General features: G+C 48.7%; 1 long non-coding RNA gene and 1 pseudogene across 1 annotated transcript in view; one reads left to right on the forward strand and one right to left on the reverse strand.

The window, feature by feature from the left end:
* Positions 1-13,889: 13,889 nt before the first annotated feature.
* The window catches only part of LOC144095500 (uncharacterized), a 20,854-nt gene continuing 8,796 nt past the window's right edge, over positions 13,890-25,947 (reverse strand). Inside the window, exon 3 of the long non-coding RNA XR_013306736.1 lies at positions 13,890-15,948. This is a non-coding gene — a long non-coding RNA (uncharacterized LOC144095500). The remainder of the gene's footprint in view (positions 15,949-25,947) is intronic.
* LOC144116420 (eukaryotic translation initiation factor 4E pseudogene) lies at positions 22,695-23,324 on the forward strand (annotated as a pseudogene).

Genomic DNA, 25,947 nt, shown 5'->3' on the forward strand with positions numbered 1-25,947 from the left:
AATTTAATTTTAAAACACTCACTTCAGCCGCCTCGAGCAAAGCAGCGGGTGGTAAGCCGGAACAGTTTCACCTTTGGGCTGTACCGTGTAGCTGCGTCGCTGCTCCTTTAAGCTTTCGCTCCTTTGGTGAAAAATGGTGACTTTGCTGGAAAGGCCTTGGAGGAATGACGTGTGGCAGAGGTATATTACATGGGCAGCATCTGTGCCGCCCCCTCTTGGCTCCCAGCACAAGCACTAGGTGGAGGTCCCTAGTTTGGGTGCATTGTAGTTTGTGACCCCAGTGGCGGTGGCCACCGCCCCGGAGCGCCCGAGGCCGAGGCGCTGCGCAGGTAGCGTTCCTGCGGGAGCATATACAGGAACAGCAAGACTTTCATTTGAGCTAGTTGGTTGTATCTTGACATGGTTTACGCAAAAAAGCGTACAGGCGCTAAAAGACGAAGACAAGCACAGTTAAGACAGGACAGATGAATAAACTTCCATGAATAAACTTAGTTGGAAGTTGGCGCCTGTCCTGTCTTGAGTGTGCTTGTCTTCGTCTTTTAGCGCCTGTACGCTTTTTTGCGTAAACCATGTCAAGATACAGGAACACTACGCGTGGGTAGGGTGCCTTGATGCCCACTCGCCTCCGCTACGCGCGGGGCTTTCGCGCGCGCTCCTCCAGAATCATGGATCTGGACCGGTCATGGACCTCAACCAGTCTTGCACCCTTCCGTCGTCGTGTTGCCGGACGTCTCAGCGCGCGCTGCCGCGTTCCATTGCTGTTGCGTTTGTGAGTGCTGGCTAGGAAATGACTTGTGGTCGTGATATCTAAATTTCTGCGTGGCCTGCACCTGCTGTGGAAGCGATGGGTCGCTGCTGCGTGCCCAACTGCAAAGGAAACTATGACAATTACGGGCCGCAAGTGCGCGTGCTCTCGTTTCCAAATAACGCTCGTAGGAGCACAACGTCGGACTCTGCGATATCCTAAGGTACAGTCCCGGCCTTAATGTTACGGAGCACGCTTCGGCGGCTATATACTCTTGTCACACCTTAGCTAGCAAAAATTAGGAAGTACTTTACACACATATTAGCACATGCCACTGGTGCGCTCCCGTATAAACCGCAGAGACCGCCGTATGTTCTCTACGTAACGCGCGAGAAATTTTCAAATTCTTAAGCGTGCTCCGTAACACTTTGGCCGCAACTGTACGTTGTGGCTGCGCATCGAAGCAATAGTTGAAGAGTAAAAATTTCTTATCACGCTGCTAAAATATGGACAAGGTGCTGTTTTAAAATTCATGGGCCGCGAAGTTCGCCCTATAGTAGGATACAATTAAAAAAAACAGCAGTTAACACTGGGCAACGGTACGCGGCATACTGTATTACTCCGCTAGCCAGTCACAAAAGTAAACGAAATCAACTTTTTGATGTTTGATTTTATTAAACAAGCCAGGTATGAAAATTCTAGAGCTTATAACTCTTTTCTCGTGATTAGCTTCTTGTTTAGGTGACGAAATAAGTTTTAACAAGGGACTACGTTTTTGTCGTGGAGGGATTCTGTGCGCCGGTCCTAACTGTGGGCGGAGCTTCACTGCAGACTTAAGTTGTATCCGACTATAGACTGCTGGTATCAGTATATCTTATTCTCTTATGCAAGTACCAGGCAGTGTTCTTGTGCGGTTGAATATATACAATTTTTCGTAATAGTTGAGGCGGGCGTTCATGTCTTGGTTAATTAAATATGCTTATGAATACCACCGAATTCTGCAGAGAGCATATATATATATATATATATATATATATATATATATATATATATATATATATATATGTGTGTGTGTGTGTGTGTGTGTGTGTGTGTGTGTGTGTGTGTGTGTGTGTGTGTGTGTGTGTGTGTGTGTGTGTGTGTGTGTGTGTGTGTGTGTGTGTGTGTGTGTGTGTGTGTGTGTGTGTGTGTGTGTGTGTGTGTGTGTGTGTGTAATAGTTGAGGCGGGATATTTGCTTACATCTTGGTTCAACTTTTATACGATTAATAAGCGTAGTATTTTGGCTGACGAATGCTTAGTATATTTAGGTAATTGAAGTTATAGTACATATTTGCGTAATGAATAGAGGCGTCTATGACATGGGTGCATATTCTAGCACACAAGTAGCAGCACTATAAACTTGGTTCAAACTTGAAATAAAAAAGCGAACAGAAAGGGCAAGAAATATTTTGATTCCTGAAGGACTTTTTTCCTCTGGTGCTTTTCAGGTATGCGAGCTACATTTCAAACCCGGGTATCTCAGGAACAGGTCCGCGTACAGACACACATTGCAGGCTATACAACAGAAGCAGTCATAGGCCTTCCATTGTTGACTCCAGACGCAGTGCCCCCGATTTTTCCGGACAGTCCTGCTCACCTGTCGTGCAGAAAGCCAGTGCGTCGGTAGCCGGAGGAAAAAGAAGAAGCGCCTCGAGCAAGTTCAGTTACAATTAAGAGGCCATACAGCTTTCAATTTCGGCGCACGAAGAAGAGGACCGTGTCAACCACCTACCATCATTTGAACAGTTCCTCACACGGCCGCAAGATTTTCAGATCTCCGACTTCTGGACAATAACAAAAGGCGAAAATTGTGTCTTATTTGTGCATGCTGACGGCAATGCGGGGACACCGGAGGTTGAGCGTTCTGTAGTTGTCAATTACCTCATGGAAATCGCATCCTTTTGGAAATAAGCTCCCTACACGTGAGGTCATGATTCCAGGGAAAATGGACGATGGTGATTGATGTGTGCCCAGCGAGAAGAAAAGATGAAGGTTTGTTTCAGTTTACTTTTCACCCTTCTGGATGAACTGGCGAGTGGCAAGCTGCTGCTGCGAGGAAAGGGTGAAGTGGTCACTTTCCTAAAAGAGCAACTCCAATTCATTCGCAGAGAAGGAGGCGCCATAAGGTACTCTGCAGTAATAATAATAATTGTTTTTTTGGGGAAAGGAAATGGCGCAGTATCTGTCTCATATATCTTTGGACACCTGAACCACGCCGTAAGGGAAGGGATAAAGGAGGGAGTGAAAGAAGAAAGGAAGAATAGGCGCCGTAGTGGAGGGCTCCGGAATAATTTCGACCACCTGGGCGCGGTCGGCTGCGTTTTTATGGAGGAAAAACGCTAAGGCGCCCGTGTGCTGTGCGATGTCAGTGCACGTTAAAGATCCCCAGGTGGTCGAAATTATTCCGGAGTACTCTGCAGAGCTCCATGTGTTTTCCAGGCTTCTTTTTACAATTTCTCCCCATGCCTATAAATTCCTTCGTAGTTCCGGAAAAATAGTTTTACCACACCGATCAACATTAAATATAGTATGCAGTCATTATAATGCCAGCCTTGCAAAAGAGCAAAATGATTAGGGATTCCTGCGATACATAAAGAGAGCAGACCATCTAAAGCAGCACGAGAGAGAGGTTACATTGATTGTTGATGAGATTCACCTTCAACAATATTTTGATTTCAAGGGAGGATCGGTGACTGGGACGGCGTCGAACTCTTCTGAAGCGCAAAAACAGCACATGTCTTCATGACACAATCCTTGCTGTCAGCCCACAAAGATGTCGCACACATTCTCCCCGTAATCAGTATCGAAGCAAGTGAGCTGCACGGCGTTCTTGTGAGAACCATTTTCGAATTGGAAAGAGCTGGTCTCACGGTTATTGCTATAATAACGGACAACAGCACTGTCAACAAGAATGTTGTGTCGCTTTTTTCTGAAAATAACTCGGTAGACATTGTTTATCAATATCCTGCTGACAATTCGAGGCCACTTTTTTACGTTGTGGACGCAGAGCATTTGTTTAAAGTGTGTGAGAAATAATTAACTGGCTGAATAACAAAACAAAAACCCGGCATCCGAGATCTCCAGTGCTAGTCGAAGTTTGGCTACGGGCTGACGTACAAAGCTTTTCATCCGTCAAACACTGAGCGCCAGAATGTAAAGCTGGCTCTAAAAGCATTAAGGCGATAGCCTTTAATTTCTGATACTCGTGGTGACCGTCCGTCCCTTACATTGCCACCTGGGTCACGTGACATTGTGGTGTCACGTGACCTTAAGGTCACGTGACCTTAAGATCACAAACGTCTTTCGCCTTCCAGCAGTTAAGAGATATCTAAGTGCCTCCAACGAATTTTTCAACCCCTTTTTGGTGAAGACCTTTGGAACTCTCGGAACTCAGCTTAGTTCGCTGTGTGCTATAGGCACAGCTACTTTCATTGAACTGATCAATAAGTGGTGGCGCATTGTTAATGTGGAAATACCTTCGAAGAGGCGACGCCTTGAAGATCCCCTTCAAGAGCCAATTAGAAGCATCAACGATGCACAAGTGGAGTTTCTAAATTCTTTCGTTGACTGGCTCGACAAATGGAAGGACGTAAAAATGGACACTGGTGCCCTAACAAAGGATACACACACAACTCTGCGGCTCACATCGTACTCCCTGAGAGAGCTTAGCAGGTACTGCCGGGACAAACTCAGTTTTGATTGTGTACTACTCTGAATTAAAATTCCAGACCGACAGGTTAGAGGGCAGGTTTGACCGACATCGCGGTCTCTCTTGATCAAATTATGTTTCAATTCAACAGATATTTGAATCAGAAACAAAGATTAGGCTTCAGGATTCCTTGACCTTGCCAGAGATACAAGAACTCTGGAGGTCATGTACGACACGTTTTGACGAAGAAGGGCTTGTTGAAGAGCACGGAATTCGGAGAGGTCAGAACGACATGTAAGTTAAGACACCCTCTCTACCAGCTATCACATATATTGCAGGATTCTGTGCCCAAGCTGCATTTTTAGAAGCTACCTTTCGAAGCCTGAGTTGACATCTAACAACACAGGACAGAGAACTGGAAGGAAATGTTCTCATAAAAAACTTGAATAGAGGCGATCTCAAGTTCCCACAGCCAATTCTCGTCAACGCTGTCTTGCATGCGCAACTAGTACTTGAAAAACTGACAGCAAAAGAGAACTCCACCAGGTTTTGATGCTGCGGGTAACCAAAGATACGTAGTCGTTGCCCTGACAAAAACATCTGCCTTCAGACAATGAAGATATAGATATTTGCAGCAATGGGCACCATCCTGACATGGTGCTGGAGAACATATTGCGCGCTGCTGCGAACACGTTGTTGAAAAACAATGTACAAATTAAGTAAAAAACTGACAGCTTGAGAACTGGGTTGTCAGCAGCAAAAATACAGAAAAGGAAACTGGAAACCTTAAAATTGAATCGTGTGGGCTGGCGCACATACGGAAAAAAAGCCATGCGATTTGTAAATATGTGAATAAAGTCTTGCGGCCACTGTTCTTTTCGATCTCTGGCTTTTCTTTTACGGAAGTTTCAAGCCTAGGTGTGCTACCCGAAACATGTACCGCAATATATTTCCGGAATTCCTTTTATTAAAAACGATGAAAACCTACTCATTCAACGCATACATTTGTTCTTTTTAGCCCAATGCAATTTAATAGCAGACACCAAAATTTTACACCGCATCAGTACCGCACGCAATCCGCGCGTGCTCCTTCCTTCACGGGAGGACACGCAGGGAGCGGCGACTGGGTCAAGATGGGTGACGTCACGGAGGGAGTGCGCAGGCCTTGAAGTGCCGCGCGTTTTTCCGACAGTGTCTCAGCCTTTTGTCTGTGCAACGGCCCGCTTGGCCAGCATACTTCATTCCGCAGCACGCTAACAACAGTAACTCCATCACGCATTCGGGAAATTTGGCGACGCATTGTCATCGCTACAAAAAATGCAAACCTCTGTTTGAAAGAACCACGATCATTTCGCCTTCCAACAAAACAAAAAGAGAATCGCAGAAGCTCTTGAAATCAAATCCTCCGGGGTCGAATTTCAAAAGGTGTATCAGCAATGTGTCTTTGTCGTTGTCTGAGAAAGAAGTTTACATGCTTAGGCTGTCGCGATGATTGTGTTGTGCGGACACCTGCTTCCGCCATTAAAACCAGTTGTAAGTTCGCGCTCTCTCGTCAGCTACGAGTTTTTTGGTTACTGACACGTTGAAGTTAAGTACGGCGCCAGGATGAGCTGGCGCTAAAAAGCAAAGGGGGGGGGGGGGGTAAACGCTTTCGTAGCATAAAGACAAAATAAATAAACAAAACAAAATACTGCGACGAGATCGACCGCCACATACTTACTTACCATCGAAAGCGCCTAACCTGCCTTCATGCCTTGCTGAGGAACGTCTTTGTCATCAACTACTGAGAACAGCGCTAGGCAAATCTTGGTTTTCCCGGCCTGCGTCATCGGCACATGTCCTTCTGGTCTGGTCGACAAAACATGCGACTTCTGACAGCGTGGTGCAGAAGGTGCAATGTGTACTGAGGCGGCTCTAATCGGGAGAAGAAAGGCGGCGTGGCGCGCTCGAAACATGCAAACCGAGTTGAAAGCGAACAATTTCGACCAACAGGACACGCCCATTTGCTTGAAGTAAGCTCGTGTGATGTAGCAGTCGGAGATCAAGCTAAGATCAATCTATGGTTCCCAGGTGTTCTGCCCACACTACAAAAATACAGCGGCTATTACGCTTTGCTCGTGACAGAGCGCAGAAATAAAGTGCAAAGCGAGACGGCTGGAAACAAACAAATAACTTCCAAAGTATGCGAGGTAAGCCATGCGAAACACTTGCATTCCAGAACAATGTTCGCACGGGGCGAAGGTATAATGCGAGAGTTTATCTATCCTCATAATTACTGAAATTAACAGTCGTCAAAGGCGACTTCTCCCACTTGATTTCGTGCCGAAACAGAGGCTGCCTCGATGGCAGTCTTTGGCGCACATATAACTGCAGCTCGAAGTAATCTTGATTGTTGGAAAAGTAATCGATATGTACAGTACCGTGGTCTATATATTGCTCTGGAATGCGCTACGCCCGTTGTGATAATGTAACGACTGTTCACAAGGAGCCGAGTTTCTTGTAAGATTAGCCGCGAAAGATGATTACATCAGCGTAACTAATTTCGATTCACAATCTCTGGTACATGCCTGTCTTGGCAGAACACATAATTTGCAAACTTCCATGCGGTAGCGGCAGTTTTCTCTTCTAACAGTCCGCCACCTCATTGCGCTCAGTGCAGCCGAACGGGATACAGCGGGACACAACGTGCCCTCCGTCGAGAGCGCTGTTCACACCTTGAAAGCGGCGCTGGCCATCGAGGCACCCTAAGCACTATAGGGTGGCGCCTCGGTGGCCAGCAAAGCGAGCGGACATCAAGGCATACCCACGGGGTGTCCTCGACTTTGACCCTCTTCAGTGCGCCACCACCGCGGTGCAAAGCGCACCACTGTGGTTTTGGGACAACCCCCGCGGTGCGAGGTGATCGAGGACGCTACGAATATGCATCTAAGTGGTGAGCGTTGCCGGATCGCTTTGCGACAGCAGTGACACGCAGAGTCCTCCCCTCTTCTCGGCGCCTCGGCATTTGTATTGTTCTCATTTGTTTTAATTTGCATTTCTTGCGAAGGGCAAACACTGCGACGCCCCCCTCCAGCACTGCGGTCTAGTAGTAGTGGATTAGGGAAAGAGAAATACAGAAAGGAAGGTGTTAAGTTAGAAGCCCACGGCGCCTATGGGTCCCCCCCCCCCCCCCCCCTGCACCTGTTCCTGCAGGAGCGGTCATGCACGGGGGAAATAGAGGAATGTACGTCGAGGCGTGACGCCCGCGCTTAGGGTGCCTCGATGCCAGCTACGGCACACATCCTTTTCTGCCCTGGCGCCGAGTCAACCTTGTCTCGCGGAAGAGAGAGAGAAAAACTTTATTGGCGCCAAAAATTGGTCGATTCAGCGGGACCCGGGTGTCTTCATGTTGAAGTTCCGAGTCTTCCAGGGGTGGTGCCCTTATTCCAGTGCCCCACTGAGTCTTGCTACCTCATACGCATGCTGGACCAGTGCTTTTTGGACCGCCAGCACGCTGCTGACATTCCTTTGCTGTCAACGGAGACGGCAAATCCGATGCGTGGCACTCGATGGAAACCCGCCGCGGTGGCTCAGTGGTTAGGGCGCTCGGCTACTGATCCGGAGTTCCCGGGTTCGAACCCGACCGCGGCGGCTGCGTTTTTATGGAGGCGAAACGCAAAGGTGCCCGTGTGCTGTGCGATGTCAGTGCACGTTAAAGATCCCCAGGTGGCCGAAACTATTCCGGAGCCCTCCACTAGGGCACCTCTCACTTGCTTCCTTCTTTCGCTCCCTCCTTTCTCCCTTCCCTTACGGCGCGGTTCAGGTGTCCAACGATACATGAGACAAATACTGCGCCATTTCCTTTCCCTCCAAAAACCAATTATTATTATTTCTCGATGGAATGCACATGCAGCGAGCTGCGCACGCGGAGTCACGCGCCCTGCACGTTCCAGGAGGTGCGGGGTCCACTGGGCTCGGACCGGGGAGCCCTGGGCTCCGCCCACTTGCACATACGGTGCCACTGCACTGCCATTGGTTAAAATTCGGCGATAGCTAGTTTACTAAAGCTCCGCCCAATTATCGAAGGGGTTAAAAACCCGCTGGAAACAATGACTTGGGTCGAGCGCGCCGAGTCTCAAGCTCGGACGTTTTTAACAGGCCTCTTTTAAACAGCCTTTTTAAAACCGCCCTTTTTAAAATGCCTTTTGCTCACCTGCCTTTTTATGTCGATCCCGTCTTGAATAAATCAGTTTGTTTGCCAAGAAGTTGGAATTGAAGTTGGAATTGCTGCCCCAACGGGTAACGTGTCGCCAGACGAGCGTACGAAGACCGCTAATCCCTTCGTACTGCTAACCGCCGTGTATCTATCACCGGCCAGCGTGCCATCACCATCCACCGCTCGTGACGAGCAACCGAACAGCCCAAACCGGCCATCCCATCGGAAGGAGGGCAAGAAAGTTAACTGAAGGATAGAACGTTTCCGGACGTGGCAATTCAAAGAAAGCACCGGATCTGCGGCCGGAGGAAATGAAAGGGACAGGGAGAGGATAGCGAAAACAGTGGGCAGGGGTAGCGAGAAAGGATAGGGGAGATTTATGACCAATATTTACAAAATACAAAAGCTGAACAAGTTTGCGCCACTGGTCGCATACCGTCCCAAGTTGCACACACGGAGCGATGAGCAAGCGGAAAGTCGAGCCCGCCTGCTCGATTGGAATGCACAGAGGCTCACCGTTGTGACGACGGAGACTTTAGTAAAACATGAAGACCTCTGTTGGCCGTTGAAAGCTGTAACTGGAGCAATAAAGTTTTTACATTCCATTCACCGTTGTTCTGTCACGGCTGCGCACACTGCCGCGCGGCCACGGGGGCTCCGATAGAGACTGTCCGGGATGATGCCCTCGCGAGCATCACGCGACGCGGCTCTGCAAAAGCGGCGCAAAGCAGGAGCTCCAATGTCTCGATTGCACCGCAATCACTGAACACGTCACCGAGTGAAAGTCCGTGGCGCACCTGCCTTTCCCCGAGCCACACGTAGCCGATGCGCATTAGAAAGATGATCGCGCGCTGGAGACACGACCACGAACGACCGCGCGCCGACGACGGAGGTATGCGATCCTTGCGCGATGAGTGGGTGCGGGTGCTGCTGACGGAGGTGATCGTGGATCACCATACCGACGTCCTCCAAGGCTCCTCTCCCATTCCTCAGAACTATGTCGACCATTTGCGGTTCTAAAACCAGAAGGAAATACCCTGATCAGTTTCCCTCGTATCTCTCATGGTCCGTGATTAAATGACAAGTTAATGCCATGAGGAAGAGAATGAAAACTCAGAAAACGAAAGTTTTGTGCTCGTCTCATAAAAATGTACTATGTCGCTGAGAAAATGATCTACGACGCGTGAGCCGTAAATCTGATAGCGCCGTAGCAGGTGGCTTGAGACGATAATTGTGGAGTCGAAGGTCAGACTCATGTACACTAACGTTGAACTGTAAAATGAATTGATTGCTGACACATATACCTACAAAGTACTTAATTACGCCGATATCGCTTTTCGCACGTCCTGAATGTACTTATTTTCACCCTCATGTACGTCACAACTTCCTTAAACGAGAGGCCTGTATCGATAGCTCAAAAAAATGCTAATTACTAATGTGAAAACTAAACATTTTGACAGTTTTGCCTGTCTGGTTGGGTTTGAAGTCTTATAATAAACTGCACAACTGGAACCTAAAATTGTAACTTTAACCCAACGTTTCGAAGCCGACTCGGCTCCTTCATCAGGGGTGACTGTTGTTGTTGCCAGGAAGAAAGAAAAGGAAAGTGCACAGGCCTGCTCACTGGCTCAAGCCGAGCCACAATCGTTACCCCGTGCAGATAGTAGGAGAGTTGAAAGAGGGGATAGAAAGACAGGATAAAAAAGACGCGCTAAAGACAAGGCCGATCCCGGAGGTAGTGCAATACCGGGCCAACCGGTAGCGGGAGTAAAACATCTTTCAAACTCTCCGCCACATTTCCATAAATAAACCCAACTTGGTCCCGTAACAGATACTCCACGGGTCCGGACAATCCGTGACTGAGGGCAGTAGCTAAGCGTCTTTAAAGGGAAGCTGAAGCACTTTTCGAGAAAAAAAGTGAGTTCTCTACGCCATTTTATAGCTTTCAGTCCGCTGAAAGAGAATATCTCATTCAAAAAGAGCGTAAATAAACGCAAAAAGTTTTTTTTTTTACAAGAAAACGCGCCCCATCGCCTCAGGGCGCCGAGGGAACGCCGCTCTTGCCCGCGATTGGCCGGGACTGTCGTGACGTCATCCACGGGGATGATCGGCCGGCACCGACGGCCTTGCTGCGTAGCGCGTTGCTTCAGCTGTCTTTTAAGAACTACGTTTTAGAAATTATGGATAATTCAAGCAGTGTTGAACAGTTTGGACTTTCGCCATGCATGTTCGAGCCGTCAGCAGCTTCAGAAAACGGCGGAACCAACTACGCCGCGGAGTGCGCCGGCAGCGAAAGTCAAGTCGCGACATTTTCATGTGTTGGAAATCTCGACTGGATGGATGGATGACAGCTTTTATTTCCACCGGAAATGGAGACCCCTTACTACTCACCGCCCCCGGCATTAAGGTCTGGAGGGCGGGAGCCTCCGTGACTAGAGACTAACAAAGAGACTTTATCTCTTCGCGGCCTCAGCCGCCAGGCGGATTAGCTTTTTTTATGCCGAGCGGGTTCTTCGCTACGCAGCAGGGCTTCCCAGCTTTCTCTGCTATCAATATCTTCGTCGACTCCGGGGTAGACAGCGCATTCCCATAATCTTTGTTTCCGTGTAACCGTGGAACCGCCGGACTGTTGGAACCTGGACTAGCGCGCGCAAACCTATTTCGAAATCGTTGAGAACTACAGACTAAGCATAAAACCTGCGCCACCGCCGAATAAGAAGCTAAGTAATAGAGAAGCGACCGCATGGCGGCGCCTGCAAGCCGAAAATTTCGTTAATCCAGTATGGGCCTTTCACGTCCTACCAGGCTAACACGAAAAACAAGTCTCGACTGATACGCATGTTTTGCGTAGGTGCATGAGCGTGCATATCTTTTGTGTTGGTGCATGTGCAAGTGGCAATAAAAAAAATAAATTGCGCCGAAATGTTGTTGTGTACCGGTGCTGCATAAAAGCCTGGCCACCAACTTCTTTCCGGCGACAGTCTGTGTGTGCGTCTTCTCCTGGTCCTGCGTCTTTTTTCGCTGTTTTTTTTTCTCTTGACCAACTTCTTGTAACGACTGTAAGCATGATCTAAATCAGATCACCAGCACGCTTAAACCAGTCGCGCGAGGTAAAGCATTTGTTTGTTCATTTATTTGTAGTTACTTGCCTAATTGCCCCCGAAGACCTTTTAGAACTAAAAAAGAATGCCAAACTGGATGAGTTGAAGTGAGTTCACTGCTGTACTGCAGCGCGAAGAGACGAGGCGACCGGGAGGAAGCTCCCGTGTGCGCTTTCCTTCTGTCGCATGTTCGGGCTACTGTTCAACCATGAAACTTCTGCACTTACCCCCGTGCGTTGTTTTTTTTGTTGCATGCTGAACACGTTTTTGAACAATAATTATGGCTGCGTTTTGGAGCTCGCAGTGCTGCTCATCAAAACTAGTGTGCTGCGAGATATAGTTGCTGCTGTTGCATATCGAGATAACCAGCAGAATTACTTGTGGATGATAAACGTATAACTACCGCGGCTCGACAACTTTGCCTTTCTGACTCAAGGACAAATTAGCATGAATTCTGGCGGCATTGTTGATCGCCAGCCATGACCAAGCGCTCATGAATACAGATGTTTGCTTTGCTCAAGCATACTAGGCTTATATAATCGCTTTTTTGTGCAGTTAGGTGCAGCTGCGTTTGCTGCACACTGATGAAAGATTAAGAGAATTGCTTGTGCTGCCATGAGGTGCAAGCATTCAGGAAAAAGCAAAAAGGTACACAGTGCGTAACGAGCTCAAAAGAGTTCAAGACTGTGTTCCTTAAAGAGAGTGCTGGAAGTGGCCTTATCTCAGCTTGGATGTGAACCAGCTGGAAAAAGGCAAAGAGTTTACAAACAGGTAAGAAAGTAATATAATGAAAATAGAAATGTTGATGCACATATTTTGTGCAGGCAGTTTCGGCCGTGCTGCGTACCACAAGATTGTCTGGTTGACGTGGAAGAGGCTGGGGGAGAACAACCGACGGATTCTACCAAGCTGTGTGCTGAGCGCTGTTCGAAAGAAGTACCATGCCAAAACTGTTTTATATACAGGCTTCAAGCATTACACGGAACGCCCGAACGAGAGAATGTAAACGGCACTGGCAGAAGATTACGTTCATCTGTGGTTCACCAAAGCGCGGGCCGCAGAGAAGCAAGCGCAGCCGGACGGCCGGCCGACTCTCCGTGAATGGCGTCACCTCCGCCAGTTCTCCTTTTATTGCGAAGCAATACTACTTTAGGTCGCACTTCAGCCCGTTCCGTGGCGAGGCGGTGGTAGGCACCATTGACCTTTAGCGTGACCTCGCTGCGTGACGCCACACCACGTGACCTAGAGTAACGTCACACCAGCTGTGTAAAAACGGGGCGCCATCTCACGCCGTCGCGAGGCGAGGCGGTAGCCACCAACTGCGGCCTAACTCCCGCTCCTCTCACCAGGGGCGCTACGGTCGGTGTGACGTCACACCAGCTGTGTAAAACAGCTCCGCTCCTCTCGCCAAGGCAGTCATACAGCCAGATGTTACGATGGTGCCTACGAACAAGGCAGCTCGGCAGAATGCAAAGAGGAAGCATCAGCGAGCTACGAGACGGAAAAAGAACGAGAAGCTTCGCAATCACCAGGCTTAACCAAGCTAAGCCACGGCCGTTTTTTTTTTAGCTGTCCCCCACCCGGCGCTTCCGGAAGCGACGAGGGCGTGCCGGCGGCGGGTTTTTAAGAAGCCATTGCAGCTCTGTTTGCGGACAGAATCGGGAAAAAATTTACACACATGATTTTCAAAGTCCTTTCTTCTCAACCACAGCGTTTCATGCGATTTGAAAACCGCTTCAGCTTCCCTTGGAGGGGAGGAGGGGGGGGGGGTCAAAGGAACGACAGCTGTGACGCGAAAGGCGCGGGGGAGGGGGGTTAAGGCTGTTAGTCACGCTGGCGCACTGCAGGGAGGTGGTGACGCGACTTTTTTTCGTTGAGTTGAAGATCGAAGTCCCTGGGGGCAGGTTTCCTTTTGTGCGGTTGATATTGTTCGGGCTGGTTTGGATATGCCAGGATTCCAGAAGGAGCCTCTTGAGGTAATTTGTTTCGGTTCCGAGGATGCAGGTTTCTTCAAAGTTGATTCTATGGTCGGAGTCCTCGGAATGTTCGGCTACTGGATTACGCTCTCTTGCGAATTTGCGGATGTCGTTCTTATGTTGCCGAATTCTTTCTTTGAAATTTTTGGTTTCGCGGATGTAGCTTGCGTAGCAGTCGGCGCATGGAATTTGGTAGACAATGCCTTGGGTTCTTTCTCTCGGCGGCCGGTCTTTGGGAACAGGTATAGGCAAAGCGCAACAGTGTTTGTGGGCTTGTGCGCAACCTGGAGCCCCGATTTTTTCAGGATTCGGGCGATGGTTTCGCTGACACCTCCGACATAAGGTAAAGCGACGTATTTTGTGGTGGCGTTGGTCTGTGTGCGTTGATTTCTTGACGAATGTTCTGTATTTGACGTCGAATGGTTTTTTGATTAAAGTCTTTTGGGTAGCCGTTCATGACGAGTTCTTTGAATATCGTGCGTTGTTCTTTTTTTCTGTCAAGTTCTGTGCTGCAGTGTGTCTCAACTCTTCTAAACAGCGTCTTCACCACTGATGCTTTATGGACTGTCGGGTGGTTCGAAGAGAAGTGGAGATACCGGCCTGAGTGGGTTGGTTTGCGGTATACGGAGAATCGAAGGGTATTGTGGTTTCGGGACACAAGGACGTCCAAAAACGGCAGGGAGTTTTCTTGTTCCACCTCTAGCGTGAACTGAATGTCAGGTTCTACGGAGTTTAAATGACGAAGGACATTTTGAGTCTCAGATCTTTTAATGACGGCGAAGCAGTCGTCGACATACCTGAGGAAAATCTTTGGTTTCGGGTGGAATGAGTTGAGGGCTCGTTGTTCGACGTGTTCCATGGTTAAATTGGCCATGACGACAGAGATGGATGCTCCCATTGGTGTTCCTTTCACTTGTCGGTAAAATTCCCCGTTCGACGAGAAGTATGTGTTTGATAGGCACAACTCCAGGAGGCGGCACACATCGTTTACACTCAGCGGGGTTCGTGCGCTGGGTGTGTCGTCGCGTTGTAGGGCTTCTCGGCTAGCGGTCACCGCAAGCTTCACAGGTATGTTTGTGAAAAGAGACACCACGTCGAAGGAGACAAGGCCTTCGTCGGCCTCAAGGGTGGCTTGGGACACCAGTTCGATGAAGTGACTGGAATGACGGATATGGGTCGCTGTTTTTCCTGCGATTGGGGATATGAGTTTGTGAAGGTATTCTGACAACGAGCGAAGAGGGGAACACCGGATGTCGACAATCGGGCGTAAAGGGATCCCCGGTTTGTGGACTTTGGGCAGGCCGTAGAATGCTGGAGCCGATCCGTTGGTGCTCATTAACTGAAGGTAGAGGTTTCGGAATGTGGGGTGTTTTTGGAATACATCTTTCAATGTTTTGTTCAGCCTTGCTTGAGTAGTGGTTGTGGGGTCCTTCTTCAATTTTTCATATTCTTGACTGCTGAGTAAGGTGGATATTTTCTCTTCGTAGTCCCGTCTGTCCAGAACGACTGTTGTGTTGCCCTTGTCCGCTGGGAGGATCACTATATATGTTGGTGTCTGTCTTGAGGTCTTGCAGGGCTTGCCTTTCATCCCGTGTTAGGTTTGATTCTTTTCGGTGTGCTTGCACTGACTTAAGTACACCTATTGTTTTGAGCCAGACCTCTTCTCGTACACCAGGTTCCAGTTGCCGGATACCGACTTGAAGCGCAGATACGATTGCTGGAAGAGAGGGTCTGTTCACCTGGAGGTTGAATTTGTGTCCCTTGGCTAGGATTAACGTTTCGGCGGTTGTGAGCTTCCTGGAGGAGAAGTTGGCGACCAGGTCAGAATGGTCCGGTGGGGGTTGTTCGGGCCGGCGTTGAAGTTTCGACAACTTCTTTGTCTGCTTGGTACGGTGTTTGTCGGCTTCTGATGATGCGGTTTCTTCGGCATATGCCTCAAAAGACGTCACTAAGTTGGGCATCTTGTGCTGGAGTTGTCGGCGGGCGAAGAAGGCGTCGATTTCTTTCTTCCTAATCACGCTACGGCACTCATGTATCCATGCCGTCACTAGGTGCTGTTCTGCCTTGTTGATGATGTTTCGTCCTTCCGGTGTGGGGACCAGGCATCGTAGTCGTAGGCTCTGGGGTACAACCTTGTTTTCCTTGCATATCTTGGCGAATTCCAGGTGTGTCTTGAACACCGAGATGCCTTGCGTGGTCTTGATGTACTTCTTGGCAAGCTGCATAGCTTCTAGCCCGAAGTCTGCACAGATAGATTGAAAACTAAACATTTTGACAGTTTTGCCTGTCTAATTGCGTTTGAAGACTTACAGTAAACTGCACAACTCCAACCAAAAATTTTAACTTTTTGCTGCGTTTTCTAATTTTTGCTGCGTTTTCGGGTGCAGCAGCCAAACAGAGTGAGCAAACAGCAATGGACATTTAAATTTGCTGCAGCTGAAAGAGTATTCTTCTAACAAGGTGTCACTGTATATATCTTCCAAAGCCTCTGTAGCTTTGCTTGAGACAGCTGAGAGTTAGTTTAGGTCAAATGAGAACTCACTTTTAATGGGAACCCTTAAAATAGAGAAAGTCGAAAAACTGACAGCATCAATCGAGCAATGATTTTGTGAGCTGCCAGCATGCCACCATGCCGCCGAAAAAACCATGCTTGAGTTCCTGTTGTGCAGGCTGCATGCGATTTGCACTGCGCAAGAAAAACGAGGAATTCTCACGAAAATTGCCCCAGCAGCCAAAATGTGGATCCAAAAGCATTGGAATGCGTGCAGCAGGTGCTGGTGTGAAATGATTCGTGTTTTTTTTATTTTATGCCATGTGGATGTTTGTAGATGGTTTTGTGTATGTCTGTGATAAGAGAGTAGCAATGAATATGTTTAAATATTGTCTCCGGCTTCTGCACAATGAAAGAACAAAGTGCCGTCGTGTAACTCTTTCTTTAGGTTTGGCTACATCACATACACTGTGTTCTTCCTGGGCGTTTCTTCACTAAGCGCCCAAGTTGCAGGATTTTCTACTGGAAAGTCTAAAAATAAATCTTGCGAGCGAGCGAGCGAGCGCGCGCGCGCGCGCGCGCGCGCGCGTGTGTGTGTGTGTGTGTGTGTGTGTGTGTGTGTGTGTGTGTGTGTGTGTGTGTGTGTGTGTGTGTGTGTGTGTGTGTGTGTGTGTGTGTGTGTGTGTGTGTGTGTGTGTGTGTGTGTGTGTGTGTGTGTGTGTGTGTGTGTGTGTGTGTGTGTGTGTGTGTGTGTGTGTGTGTGTGTGTGTGTGAGCGCGCGCGCGCGCGCGGGCGTGTGTGGCGAGTTCGTCAGCAGCTACGCTGTCATCGGGAATTGCTCGATATGTATATTTTTATGGCGACTGAGGAAGGAAAGAACGCCCTAGAGACAAACAGCACCAAAATGACATAATAGTGGGGTACAGGGTTAATCGAAAGAGCTCGTTGCTGGCGGGGCTGGAAATGCCCTCACGAAAACTGCCGCGCAACGCTCCAATACAGGCTTACCTCATACACTTAGCAACGTCTACTGTTTTATGAGTAGAAGTTCAACCCCTTAAGGCAGCATCATATGCAAATGTCGTTGCTACATTCAAATTCCCGTCTACTTTCTGCTCGCATGTAGCCGCGCCAGACGCACGCTTCAACTGTTGCCAGCACAAGGTGGGACCTTCGCGGTACTCTGAGATTATCAGTGACTCTAATGTCCTAGAGCTTACTTTTTTTTCTCTTTCTTGGTGCGTCTTTGTGCTCAACATGAGTCAAATCCACTCCTCCTGTCCCTTCATCTCTTTCATTTCATTTCTCCATTCTGTCTGCTATCCTTTATTTCCGCTGCCCCAGCTCAGGTGCTTCCGTATCGATGGCAGATGCCGGGCTAGCAGAAATCTTTTCCTTCCTTTTTGCTATTGTTTTAATAAAACCACTTACTACAACTAGCCCGGACCAGTACCTAACGAGGGGCCTACTGCCTTGGCCAGCGACTTATGGAGTAAGGCGGCAAGCCAGCGTCTTTTGGCAACTGGAGCACACAATTCTAATAATAATAATAATAATTGGTTTTGGGGGAAAGGAAATGGCGCAGTATCTGTCTCATATATCGTTGGACACCTGAACCGCGCCGTAAGGAAAGGGACAAGGGAGGGAGTGAAAGAAGAAGGGAAGAAGGAGGTGCCGCAGTGGAGGGCTCCGGAATAATTTCGACCACCTGGGGATCTTTAACGTGCACTGACATCGCACAGCACACGGGCGCCTTAGCGTTTTTCCTCCATAAAAACGCAGCCGCCGCGGTCGGGTTCGAACCTGGGGACTCCGGATCAGTAGTCGAGCGCCCTAACCACTGAGCCACCGCGGCGGGTGCACACAATTCCGCTGAAGCGAGAAGGGCGGCCTGTGTTGCTCCGACTCCCCTTAGTTGAGTTTGGCGTGAATAGTGGCATTGAAATGAAGCCGTAATCTAGAGTTGAATTTTTCAGGTTTCTTTGTGAATCGGTCGCTTTTATTTTTTTTCCTTCATGCTTTTAACAGAAGGAAAAACTAACGTTTTTGTATACTTAGCAAATGAAATTTGTTGTTGCTATGTTGCCTTATTCAATTACAAATTTCACTGAACCGTTTATTTTTAATTCTTTCCAAGAAAAACCAACAAAAACGACAGATGTCTTGCTGAATAATCAGCAAGGTGTCGCATCGTACAATCAATCAACGTCTGTTCAACACTATTCGGAAGGAAACTCCGACCATGTGCATAATTTTCTTGCGGAACAAACCTTTAGCAAACGAGAAAATATGAACGTATTGTTTCAGACATGTCCTCAGTTGTCCGCCCCAGAAGAGTGCGGCGACGGATCGTTTGGAAAAGAAATTTCTTATTGCTGCTTGGAATCCATTGCATATGGCGGAGTAATAAGAGAAAGTCATCCCAGTTAATGTTGTACAAGCGGGTGTTGACCACGCAAAAAATATTTATGTTCGGCTGATCATCCTCCGCGCTGCTGGCATACCTGAGAAACTTAGGATCTAGTAAACAGTTTTTACGTTATAACGGAAAATGTAGCATAATCCAACAGCATTCGGCGACCCTGATACTGTAAATTATGACTACGAAGGAGGCGCCAATAACCGCAGGCTCCTTTTCAGTGTAGCCAGTGAGTGGGGAACGCAGCGGCCAGTCATAACTTTTCGATCGGCGTGCATTCGCAACGACTGCATCATGTAAAAAACATTCAAAACTGGCATAACATTGCTGAAACGAGCGAAACCACCATGCAGCGTCAATTTCCAGTTTATTCCCATCATTGCAGTGGCCACGCAACCGCACAAAAGCGACGCCACATGCATAGCGCGCAGTATACGCGCCCGGCGCGTGTGACTTAACATGCCGCTGCGAGGGGGAAACGGCAGCGCGGGGTGCTACAAAGGGTGTCCTCACCCTGAAAGCGGAGGCGAGGCGAGCGGGCATCGAGGCACCCTTTGTTCCGCCATTGCGCAGCGCCGCGCCTTTCCTCAAAATGCAACTTTCAGTTTTCTCTTTCTTCTTCCCCTCTTTCCTTTATCCCTTCCTTTACGGCACGATTCGGGTGTCCACCGTGATAAATGAGACGGTTACTGTGTCATTTCGTTTCCTCAAAAACCAAACAAAACAAGTGGGCCGATGGAGTTCATAGAATTCATTTGCGTTGACAACTTTGCAAAGGCTGTTCATTTTCACGAAAGGCGCACAACCGGCTCCGTTGGTCAGTGGAGACCTCAATCTCGCTTTCATGCACATGGCGTTGGTGTAAAAAGACTGCTTTGATTGCGTTCCGCACACTGAATAGGCAGCGCGCCCTCCCTGCCACCCTGGGAGGTCGCAAGTAGTTAATGGTTGGTTTCTCGAAGTTCTTTATAGCGCTACAGAAAAACTACGACACAGGAAGAAGTACACAGGACGGGCGCTATAGTGTCCGTTCGGTGTACTTCTTCCTGTATCCTTGTTTTTCTTTTGTAGCGCTATAAAGAACTTCGAGCAACTATGCTTCACCAACTAGCCCCACAACGTGTTTTGTTAAGTTAATGGTTCATCGCCAGATATTGATCACCAAATGAACGCTGCGGCCGAGGTATTGCTGCAGTGCCGCATGTCAGCCACAACGCTGTCAGCGCTAATTCATTCATTCCACATCTCTCTCTCACCACGAATCAAAGCACGAATGAGGCGTCCACATATCCAGGGAGCCAGTTATGCGCCCTTCCTTTGCTCAAAGCCATCGCCGTCTAGAACATAGTCAACGCCAACGCCAATAAACACAGCGAACGCCGATATCTTTCGCTTTGTATATCCTGGAATAGCTGAGCTAATCCACATTAATTTTTTGCTCATGGCCAACGCCGACAGCGGCTTTCCTGCGACACGAGCTCCTGAACGCTGCTGCGTTAAAAACAACAAAAATGGCTGTGGTGTAGCTCTGGTTAATTCTAGTTGAATTGCGAAAGCTTCGTTTCCTCGGCACGTCGTCTACGCAGCGTCTTATTCCGACGCTCTCGAGAACTCATACCGGTCTCTTCCGCAGTTGAAGAGTCACTCCGGAACGTGGCACTTTTTCTAGCTGCAGCTTCGTTACGACGCTTGTCGAGTCGTGCGGCGCGTTCTTTTGGCGTCTATTGAGCGCGTTGTCTCTTCCTCGCTTCGTTCTGTCGTTGCGTCTCTTTCGCGCTCTCCATAACGACTACAATACAGTGAGGCGAAGCATATATATATATATATATATATATATATATATATATATATATATATATATATATATATATATATCCTCCGCGAGGTGACGCCTCCTCTCTTTACCCGAGCGGAGCACATCTGGTGGAGCGAGAGGCGGCGGCGTCGACGGCGGCGCCATCTGTTGGAGCGCGGCTGCGGCGTTGCTAGGCAACGGCGGCTCAGGGTCGTTCGTCGGCCACCGCATGCGGCATACGGCTGCCTACACGGCATAAGGCGCGACGAGCAGAAATGGCTCGCTGGCTGGCGTAGTAATGCAACGCTTTAACAATTGTGGTTCCTATCCAGGGTGTGAAGGTGGTTGGACAGCGAAGCGGTCAAACGACACCCAATTACCCATTGCGATGCCACTTGAATATTCACACACGTGGCCCTACAAATAGTGAAACCAAAGAAAAGTGAGATGTACTTGAGCTGTGTGCTACATGTATGCCTGATTTCAAAGGAGGTACACTGTTTGCGTTACATGTTTAGCCTGCTGTTTTTTGTTTACGACAACAACACGAATACGCAACCATTGTCTTTATCGCGAAACACACACGGGAAAAGGAACGTGCTTCGCATTGTTTGCAGGCGCCGTTATCGTATACATTATGCGATTTGCACTCCACTCGAGGGCTTCGACCGACATCAACTCCTTTCGAAGCAGCTGCAAACGAATGTTTACCGGAACGCGTACTTGGTGGCACCGCGCTTCGGAAATATTCCTTCCCTTACGGCCCGGTCTGGGTGTCCAGCGAGATATGCGAGTCAGGCGTCATTTCATTTCCTTAAAACCAATTTTCATTTCATTTTCCTTGCCTTAGGGCGAGGTTTGGGTTTTCGCCAACATATGTTTCGTTTTCTTAAATTGTCCAATGGGCAAGGCGTCGCGCCGAACGGACGGACGATAGCGTTCAGTGGACTCCTTGGAAACGCTGCAACACGCTTTCACGCACCGCTCTTAAAGACGAAGCTTAAGCGTCCTCCAATTTTTTTAATCTTTTTTTTTCACTTTTTTATTATTTTTAGCCAGTTATGCCGCCGCCGTTATCATATATTATACGGTTTGCACATCACATGAGGGCTTCGAATCAAGTCAACCCCTTTCGGGGCAGCTGTAAACGGGCCGGACGGTGTTTCCATTGTTCACACGCGCCTTATCATTAATCATGTGGTTTTGATGCTTGTTTTGTGGTTTTTCTTTAGCCTGGCGTTTTTTGCTGACGACGACAAGAAAATTTTTTTGGACGGTAGAGGCATACAGTTTCGCTGTAAAAACAATACTGGCCACACCTACTGCCGCGTGCAGAGAGAATATATAGGAGAGAGGAAAAATCGGAAAGAACAGACGCGCGTCGCAATCACCGCGTGCTCCGGTCAGAATCCTATGGATGTGTGAAACTCAGATACCCCTTCACGTATATGCGTGTAGTTGTACTCAAGACGCTCAGCTAATGAGATCGCAGGACCCGGGTTCAATCCTGGCCGCGGCGGCAGCGGTTCGATGGAGGCGAAACGCAACATGAGCCCATGGCTGTGCAATGTGAGTGGGTTGCGGAGGTCCCCAGGTGGTCGAAATTATTTCAGAGCCCTCCACTACTACTACTGTTTCTCTCTTTGTTCTTTCTCTCTTTCACCCCTTCCATCAAAGCGTGGTTGAGGTGTCCACCGAGGTGTGAGACAGTTACTATTTCCTAAAAATCAACTTTCCGGGGCGGCCGCGTTTCGATGGAGGCTAAACGCTAAGGCGCCCGTGTGCTGTGCGCTGTCAGTGCACGCTAAATATCCCCAGGAGGTCGAAATTATTCCGTAGCCCTCCACTACGGCACCTCTTTCTTCCTTTATTCTCTCAGTCCTTCATTTATCCCTTCCCTTACGGCGCGGTTCAGGTGTCAGCCGATATAGGTGTCAGCCGATATGTGAGACAGATACTGCGCCATTTCCTTTCCTCAAATTCTCATTTTGTTGAAACTAAGCGCTGTACTGCGATTTAAGATAACGCATTTGGCGCCTTGCATGTGTGTCAGGAACATTGACGCAGGGGAAAGTGCAGTGCTTGCATTGGAGGTGTCTCCGTGTCCGAGCGTTGGGACGCTCGTTTGTCTATTGTATGGACGCCTGCCGTGGAACGAGCTTCTTTCCCAAGCTGCACCGCGTGGTTGCAATGCTTGCTGGGATATCCTCACGAAAGGCTATATATAGAGGAGGCGGTGGTGCGTTCTTTCAGTCGGCTGTCAACATTCCTGTACAGTTCACGATGTCAGGCGAAAATGAGCATTGCGCGAGGGACCCGCAAACCAAACAGGCTGAAACAGTTACATCGCCCGAAGAACGGTTGAAGCATCCCCTGGAACATCGGTGGAGCTTCTGGTACCACACCAACGACAGGAACCGCACTTGGCAAGAAAACCTTCTGGAAATCGCCTCGTTTGACACGGTCGAAGACTTCTGGGCTGTGTACAACCACATGAAGCGTCCCAGCGAAATAGCTCAAGGATGTGACTACTCCATGTTCAAGTACGGCATCAAGCCCATGTGGGAAGATAGCCGTAACAGGCGAGGTGGCCGTTGGTTCGTCAAGCTGGGCAAAGTCGAGGCGGCGACGGACAACTGCTGGCTCGAAATTCTGATGTGCTTGATCGGCGAGGGCTTTGACGAACGCGGCGCCGACGTGTGTGGAGCTGTGGTTCAGGTCCGGGAAAAGGCTGACAAGGTATCTGTGTGGACGGCGGACTGTCGCAGTAGGGACAGCAACAAACAGATCAGAGAGATCATGGAGAAGAAGTTGGAAATGCATATCGGTACAAAGAGCTCTATTTATTACCAGGTCCATGATGACACGAAGACCAAGGAGCGATCCTCGAAGAAGGCCAGAGAGGCAGTTTGAGAGCTTCTAGAACACGGCGTTTTGCTGACAAGGTGTACGTCGTGTTAGGACACATGTCCAAGCACTGATTTGTTTCAAAATAAAATCATTTTTTCTTCTTGCTTCAGTAGTTGTCTCATTGCCTAGCGATCTACAACACCCTAACTTGCATCATTAACCATAAGGCGCCCCAAAGTTTTAGCGTGATGTAGAGTTCTGCGTCTCTGGTAGCGTTCTATTGCTCGGTGCGCGTAGCGTCCCTAGACCGGTTCTTTCCACAGCGTGGGACAGGCCTATCTAGTAGCCAGCGTCTCCGGTCGGGTATACTGCATTAGAAGCTGTGGGCGTGAGCCTCCGGCTTCTAGATACTGGTTGCTGGTGTATCCACGCGTGAGAGCAGCACGTTCTTGAGAGCCAGCGTCTCGTGATCGTAAACAGGGTGCCTCGGTGCCCGCTCTACACCAGTGCCAGAGAACATCGCCTCCGAGCATAGCGCGGCTTAGACTTCCGCGAAAGGCGGGCATTTAGTTCGGCAGATATGAAATGCTCTCGTCTGCTATACGTGGTGAGACCGCGCGGAAGCGCTCCAGACAAGAGGGACCAAGGTGCCACTGATGCGTCACCTGACCAGATAGTGAACAATGGTTTGGTTTAATGGGGTTTAACGTCTCGAAGCGACTCACTCTGTGAGCGGCGCCGTAGTGAAGGGCAACGGATAATTCTGACCACCTGCGGTCCTTTATCGTGCCCTGCCATCGCACAGTACACGGGGCCACTAGCATTTCGCTTACATCGAAATTCGACCGTCGCGGCCGGAATCAAACCTGCGCCGCTTTGGTCGGCGTTATTTCGACCACAGGAAAGCCAAGCCAAATCGTTATTCCGACCTGTCGTAATAACGAAAACGTTATTTTCCGGTCCAGTGTTATTTTTCACTCATGGATTATGGATTGGCTTGGCGTCATTTGTGATTTGTGGATCGCGGTCCTGCGTGCATTTAGCATCGCTTGTTTGATCGGCCTCTGGATGCTCTGGACGTGTGGGGTGGGCACATTCGTTGTGAAAAGACGCTTGTGTGCTTGCGTGGTTTGTGTGCTCGCACTTGTGTAGTGCCTGTGCCTCGTCGTAATTAATTGACCTTATGAAAATGCGCTTTCATTTCGCGTAATTTGTGGGTTGGTCGAGTAGGCATATGTGCGCTCATCCGTTTCGAACTTTCATCCTGATTTGCGCAGACTACAGACAAATTAGTAATGTGAATTCATTACAACGTGTTGCAGTGGTCATAAATATGATCAGGCACGGTGGTTCTGCAGTCCCCGAGGCATTCGCCAGTCGAAGCGAGCTACAGGGTCGTCCACCCTGAACACGCGAGTGCGTGACTGCACTCTCTGCAGGGCCACTGCGTCCGACACGGCCACTCATCGCAGCCGAGTGGCGCAGGAGACTTTGGACCTGGTCTGACCTGGTAGTGGCGCTTCGCGTCATCTGCCACTTCGCTTCGATGCGCGGCCGTGTCGGACGCAGTGGCCCTCCAGAGAGCTCAACCATGCGCTCGCGTTACGACAAGAGAAGGTTCTTAGTGGCTCGTCGACAGGACCAGATGGTATTCCGATTATATTAATAAAGAAGCTTGGACCAAAATCCAAGGAAACATTAGTAGAGGTAGTGAACAAAATAGTAGTGGATGGCAAAGCCCCGAATGAATGGCGATCAAGTAGAATGAACGTCGAACGTAGAATAAACAGTGTGCTTATAAAATTTGAAAAAAATGTATCGGGGACCTATAGAGGTACAGTGGGGGCTTAGGCAAGGATGTCCTCTGTCTCCTTTGTTGTTCATGTTGTACCTGCAAGGGTTAGAGATAAAACTAGAAAGGAGCGGACTAGGGTTCAACTCTTCTTTTTTCAAGCAAGGAGAATGGATTAAAGTCATTACCGGGACTAATGCATACGGATGATGTAGTGCTAATGGCTGACAACAAGGAAGATTTTCAGAAGTTGATAAACATTTTTGGTGCAGAGGGAGATAGATTAGGTTTCAAGTTTAGTAAGGAAAAATCTGCAGTCATGATTTTAATGATGAGGGCGGTGAGCACAGAATACAGGAGTTCACACTAGAAGTGGTGGATGAGTACACGGATTTTAGGGTGTGGATAAATAACGGCGCTGAGTATCAGACAGAGCATGAAAAATATGTAATGAATAAAGCTAGTAGGAATGCAGCTCTCATGAAACATAGAGCTCTGTGGAATTAAAATAGGTATGAAATAGTAAGAGGCATCTGGAAGGGGGTGATGGTTCCTGGCCTCACTTTTGGCAATGCGGTCCTGTGCTTGAGACCAGATGTTCAAGCAAGTTTCGAAATCAAACAACGCGGCGTAGGGAGGCTAGCTTTGGGAGCACATGGCAATACACGAAATCTGGGAATACAGGGTGATATGGGATGGGCGTCGTTCAAGACCAGAGAAGCTAGCAGTAAGATAGCATTTGAGGAGCGGTTGAGAAAAATGGGGAAAAGCGGTGGGCTAGGAAAGTTTTCAGGTACATGTGCATAAGGAATGTTGACACGAAACGGAGAGAGCGAACTAGAAAATTGACAAGCAAATATCTGAACAGCAGTAAGGGGACAAGTCAGCAATTAT

Source organism: Amblyomma americanum, chromosome 1 (genome assembly GCF_052857255.1).
Source record: "Amblyomma americanum isolate KBUSLIRL-KWMA chromosome 1, ASM5285725v1, whole genome shotgun sequence".
In the NCBI taxonomy this organism is placed as follows: domain Eukaryota; kingdom Metazoa; phylum Arthropoda; class Arachnida; order Ixodida; family Ixodidae; genus Amblyomma; species Amblyomma americanum.